This window comes from Salmo salar, chromosome 11 (assembly GCF_965601325.2).
Source record: "Salmo salar chromosome 11, fSalSal1, whole genome shotgun sequence".
In the NCBI taxonomy this organism is placed as follows: Eukaryota; Metazoa; Chordata; class Actinopteri; order Salmoniformes; family Salmonidae; genus Salmo; species Salmo salar.
Window position 1 is genome coordinate 102,318,591 of NC_138301.1, and position 6,000 is coordinate 102,324,590.

A 6,000-nucleotide genomic window follows, 5' to 3' on the forward strand; every position below is an offset into this window, starting at 1 on the left:
ATAGAGTGTAATCTAGGCTGCGAATAGAAGTGGAGAAATGTTCTAAGTTAATATTTTTAAGATCCCTGACCTGTGGTTCAGTAGTTATTTCCTGAGAGCTACTTATTATTATGTAATAGAAAATACAGACACAGAATGATGGATCTTAGGCTACTGGATGTTTTTGTTTGAGGATATATTTAAGCAATAAGGCCCGAGGGGGTTTGGTATATGGCCAATATACCACAGCTAAGGGCTGGTCTTTACGCACAACGCAACGCGGAGTGCCTGGATACAGCCTTTAGCCGTGGTATATTGGCCATATACCACAAACCCCCAAGGTGCCTTATTGCTATTATAAACTTGTTACCAACGTAATTAGAGCAGTAAAAATAAATGTTCTATCATATCCATGGTATACGGTCTGATATACCAAGGCTGTCAGCCAATCAGCATTCAGGGCTTTAACCACCCAGTTTAAAAATTGTATTATACCATGGTCTCACCCCACAAGCACGTCGTGGAACACACCTTCCTCGTTGTTCATTATTTTCCAAAGAACGCATAGCTCCTCGTTGATTATCCCTTACTTGTAGGAGTGATGAGGCATATGTTGAAAGACTACTGGTTCTGTCTTTGGTGGACGTCTCCCATAGCACAGAAGGAGCTATTACTGACATGGCAGCTACTTGAGAAAGTGCCAAACATCACTATGGGTCAAGTTTCTTCTCTCTAGGGTTACCAGTATAAATCGTTGCCATACCCCAATAACGTAAAGCACACCAAGATGTGAAATGTCTGACCTACACTACATGACCAAAAGTATGTGGACACCTGCTCATCAAAAATCTCATTCCAAAATCATGGGCATTAATATGGAGTTGGTCCCCCCCCTGTGCTGCTATAACAGCCTCCACTCTTCTGCGAAGGCTTTCCACTAGATGTTAGAACATTGCTACAGGGACTTGATTCAATTCAGCTACAAGATAATTAGCGAGGTCGGGCACTGATGTTGGCCGATTAGTCCTGGCTTGCAGTCGGCGTTCCAATTCAGCCCAAAGGTGTTCGATGGGGTTGAGGTCAGTGCTCCATGCAGGCCAAACCATTTCTGTATGGACCTCGCTTTGTGCATTGTCATGCTGAAACAGGAAAGGGCCTTTCCCAAACTTTTGCCACAAAGTTGGAAGACCATAATCGTCTAGAATGTCATTGTATGCTGTAGCGTTAAGATTTCCTTTCACTGGAACTAATGGGCCTAGCCTGAACCATGAAAAACAGCCCCAGACCATTATTTATCCCCCACCAAACTCTACAGTTGGCACTATGCATTCGGGCTGTTAGCGTTCTCCTGGTATCTGCCAAACCCAGATTCGTCTACCGGACTGCCAGATGGTGAAGCGTGATTCATCACTCCAGAGAAAGCGTTTCCACTGCTCCAGAGTCCAATGCCGGCGAGCTTTACACCACTCCAACCAACGCTTGGCATCGCACATGTTGATCTTAGACTTGTGTGCAACTGATCAGCCATGGAAACCCATTTCATGAAGCTCCCAACGAACAGTTTTTGTGCTGATGTTGCTTCCAGAGGCAGTTTGGAACTCGGTAGTGAGTGTTGCATAATTTCTACGTACTACGTGCTTCAGCAGTCCCTTTCTGTGAGCTTGTGTGGCATACTACTTCGCGGCTGAGCCGTTGTTGCTTCTAGACGTATCCACTTCACAACAACAGCTGTTACAGTTGACCGGGTAGCTCTAGCAGGGCAGAAATTTGACGAACTGGCTTGTTGGAAAGGTGGCATCCTATGACGGTGACGCATTGAAAGTCACTGAGCTCTTCAGTAAGGCCATTCTACTGCAAATGTTTGTCTATGGAGATTGCATGGCTGTGTGCTCAATTTTATACACCTGTCAGCAACGGGTGTGGCTGAAATAGCCAAATCCACTCATTTGAAGGGGTGTCCACATACTTTTGTATATATAGTATATTTAGGCTTGGTTGTTGTTACGTTTGCTTGGTACACGTCACATTTTTACTCTACATGGTCCTTCTATGTGTTCTAGCACCTTCTATGTGTAAACCTAACCTTACGACACCTTACACCTTGAAGGTGAAATTGTTATAGATTTTAATTCATCACATTTATTATAATATCACATCAAAAATATGATAGGTATTTAGATTGAACAATGATTTTATTTGATTTATTGGGATCCCCATTACCAATGATGAATGATTGCAAGAGTGACAATAGACATGCTTTGCCTGTCTATCCGTTGTATGTAGAAGTTACACTGTAGTTACATAGACAGGAAAATTAGATATAAAATAACATTGCCATACAACTTGTAAAAAGGTGAGAAAAACACTGATCTGTTAGTAGTCTGTGTATGTAATCTTACATTTAAATAGTGACAAGCTAATTCATTTGTGAAAGCAGATCCTGTATTCCTTCAATGTTTGCTCAATAGGCACTTCATGACATGAATACAGTATAATCACATTAAAGCCAGCCTGTATCATCAAGTGCTATAATAAATGCTAGTCTTGATTTCAGTTTGCCGTCGTCAGTGCATTTATATTCTCTCCCCGTTTACATTAATATTGCAAAGAAATTCATGCAATGTGGTCTGCTTTTGTAGGTTGCGTGGAGCAGAGGAGAGGTTGCTATTCATCTCACATCCTCTGGTTCATTTCACTATCTGTGTTCCTCCAGAGGTTCCCAAGGCATTGTGGGATTTTATTGCACAATTTTTGCCTCCATTTTTAGATGTCCGAGGGCCTGGATGTTGGCTGTTTCACTTCATTCTTTGGGCCTATCGCACGCAGCCAGTTCTCAAGTCAACATCGTCCATCATCTCCAGCTGACACTCGGCTAAACAGCCCTGTCCCCTCAATGTTTATCATTCCATTCTCTCCATCTCTCCTCTCTCGTCCTGTTTTCCAATCTTTGCTTTCTTTCTTCATTTTGCTCGCTCTCCGCTGCATCAACCTCTGCCCCTCTGCCCAATCTGCCTCCCCACTGTTAAACCCCCTAGCCCCTCGACCCCTCCCTGCGCAGGTTCTCTTTCACACACACACACACACACACACACACACACACACACACACACACACACACACACACACACACACACACACACACACACACACACACACACACACACACACACACACACACACACACACACACACACACACACACACACACACACACACCACCCCTGCGTTGCCGAATAACCCCCGCTCCACGAGTCATGGCAATGCTCCATTAGCGATAGGAGAGATTGTAGAGACACAAAATGTCACAAATGACCCTCAGTGCTGTGGCCACTGGAGAGCAGGAAACACACACTCTGTCACTTTCTCAGAATCACACTCGCACACACCCATCCTGGGTCAACACGGTTTTCGATCGATGTGCTGATGTTATTGTTGATGTGGGATGGCAGGCAGAGCGCTGCAAGGGCAGATGCTAAAATGCCAGTGTGAAGCCACTGCTCATCTGTCCAGCCCAGTGCCTGCCTGCAGAGCAACACTCCATGGGGTGTGTGCACCTCCCACCGCACAGTCACATTCATTGTCTCGCTAAGCCAGTCATCAGCAGATCCTACGTGACAGTACTTTTATTGGCTCTCTTACCTCTCTCCCTCTCACCACTCTCCCAACTCTCTTATCTCTCTGCCTCTCCCACCTCTCTCCCACCGCTCTTACCTCTCTCCCACCTCTCTTACCTCTCTCCCTCTCACCACTCTCCCAACTCTCTTATCTCTCTGCCTCTCCCACCTCTCTCCCACCTCTCTTACCTCTCTCCCACCTCTCTTACCTCTCTCCCTCTCTTACTTCTCTCCCTCTCTTACCTCTCTCCCACCTTTCTCCCACCTCTCTCCCTTCTCTCTCTCTCTTACTTCTCTCCCTATCTTACCTCTCTCTTCATTCTCTCCCTCTCTTACCTCTCTCCCACCTTTCTCCCACCTCTCTTACCTCTCTCCCACCTCTCTTACCTCTCTTACTTCTCTCCCTCTCTTACCTCTCTCTTACCTCTCTCCCTCTCTTACTTCTCTCCCTCTCTTACCTCTCTCCCTCTCTCCCACCTCTCTACTTCTCTCCCACCTCTCTTCCTCTCTCCCACCTCTCCCACCTCTCTTACCTCTCTCCCTCTCTCCCACCTCTCTTTCTCTCTTACTTCTCTCTCTTACCTCTCTCCCACCTCTCTTAATTCTCTCCCTCTCTTACCTCTCTCACCTCTCTCCCCCCTCTACTTCTCTCCCACCTCTCTTACCTCTCTCCCTCTCTACTTCTCTCCCACCTCTCTTCCTCTCTCCCACCTCTCCCACCTCTCTTACCTCTCTCCCTCTCTCCCACCTCTCTTTCTCTCTTACTTCTCTCTCTTACCTCTCTCCCACCTCTCTTAATTCTCTCCCTCTCTTACCTCTCTCACCTCTCTCCCCCCTCTACTTCTCTCCCACCTCTCTTACCTCTCTCCCTCTCTACTTCTCTCCCACCTCTCTTCCTCTCTCCCACCTCTCCCACCTCTCTTACCTCTCTCCCTCTCTCCCACCTCTCTTTCTCTCTTACTTCTCTCTCTTACCTCTCTCCCACCTCTCTTAATTCTCTCCCTCTCTTACCTCTCTCACCTCTCTCCCCCCTCTACTTCTCTCCCACCTCTCTTACCTCTCTCCCTCTCTTACTTCTCTCTCTCTCTTACCTCTCTCCCTCTCTTACTTCTCTCCCACCTCTCTTAATTCTCTCCCTCTCTTACCTCTCCCACCTCTCTTACCTCTCCCACCTCTCTTACCTCTCCCACCTCTCTTACCTCTCTCCCTCTCTTACCTCTCTCCCTCTCTTACTTCTCTCCCTCTCTTACCTCTCTCCCTCTCTTACCTCTCTCCTTCTCGTTCGCTCATGATCGATGGGATGGACAGAGCACGCACACATCCCGATTTACCATTCCCCAACATAACCATATACTGTATCTATGAAGGCTGTATCAAGGAGGATATGTACTCAGACACTGGCTCTCCTAGTCCACCTACACAGAGAGGAGGGAACTGGAGAAACAGCCTAGCCTTGGTGCCATCTCAGAACATCACCTTCATGAAAGATCCTGTTCCTCCACTTGAATCCAATTACACAGCAATTCCTCACCCCAGCCAAACAAAGAGGGCCAACTTAGTGGTGATGACAAAACGAAAGAGTGTGAGAAAATAAAGCAGGCAGGCTTACCGTTTCACCGTCCAGGGTCCGTTCACCAGGGATACTGCAGACAAACACTCGCATGGGAGAGATAAGCAGTGTGCAATCCACCCTTAGTCCAACATTCTCCTATAACACACTCTCTCTTCCACGCATAGTCTCTCTCTTTCTATCCCCCTCTTTCTCGTCTCTCTTATTATTGTCTGTTCTATTTCCTCTCTTGTTTGCTCCAAGGCAGTTGAGACACTGCAGCGATGGGGGAGGAGGGCGTGTGTGCGTGTTTGAGTGTGTCAGAGAGCGGAGGGAGAGGGAAATGAAGGGAGGAGTCAGCAGAGATAAAGAGAAGGGAGGAGTCCGCAGAGATAAAGAGAAGGGGGAAACGGACAGGATTAAATCATGAGAGAAACAGAGGGGAAAAATGGCACCAAGCTAAACAGAACACAGAGTGGTGACAAAAACAGAATACAATAGAATCGGTTTGTTGCATTGCCATATGAAGGGAAAATGTAAAACATGGAAATAAAAACGGACAGAGCAGCAATAGAAAGGCCTGGTTATGTGTGTTATTCAATGTATAACAACCCTGCTTATTCTCTTTCTCTGGTCTATGACAAGTCAACAGTAGCCTTGGCTGAGGTTTCATTCATGGCTAGAATAGCATGCATGATAGAGAGAGCGAGAGTGTGGAGGGGAGATGAAGGGACGGGAGAGGAGGGATGACGCTAGGGGACTGGGAGGGGGATTGGATAATGGTGTAATGTGCTGTTTCCGTGCCAACAGTTTCTGTGACAGAAGGACCACTTCCTTTACTGCTATTGGCTCTAACCA

The 6,000-nt window shown here is 46.8% G+C and overlaps 1 protein-coding gene across 3 annotated transcripts in view; it reads right to left on the reverse strand.

Moving 5' to 3' along the window:
• LOC106563207 (guanine nucleotide-binding protein G(z) subunit alpha) overlaps positions 1-5,460 on the reverse strand; it is a 55,222-nt gene extending 49,762 nt beyond the window's left edge. For all 3 annotated transcript variants that reach the window (XM_014128553.3, XM_014128552.3, XM_045690010.2), the window contains exon 1: positions 5,203-5,460. The gene's annotated coding sequence lies outside the window, so the exon portion shown is untranslated. The remainder of the gene's footprint in view (positions 1-5,202) is intronic.
• Positions 5,461-6,000: the final 540 nt, after the last annotated feature.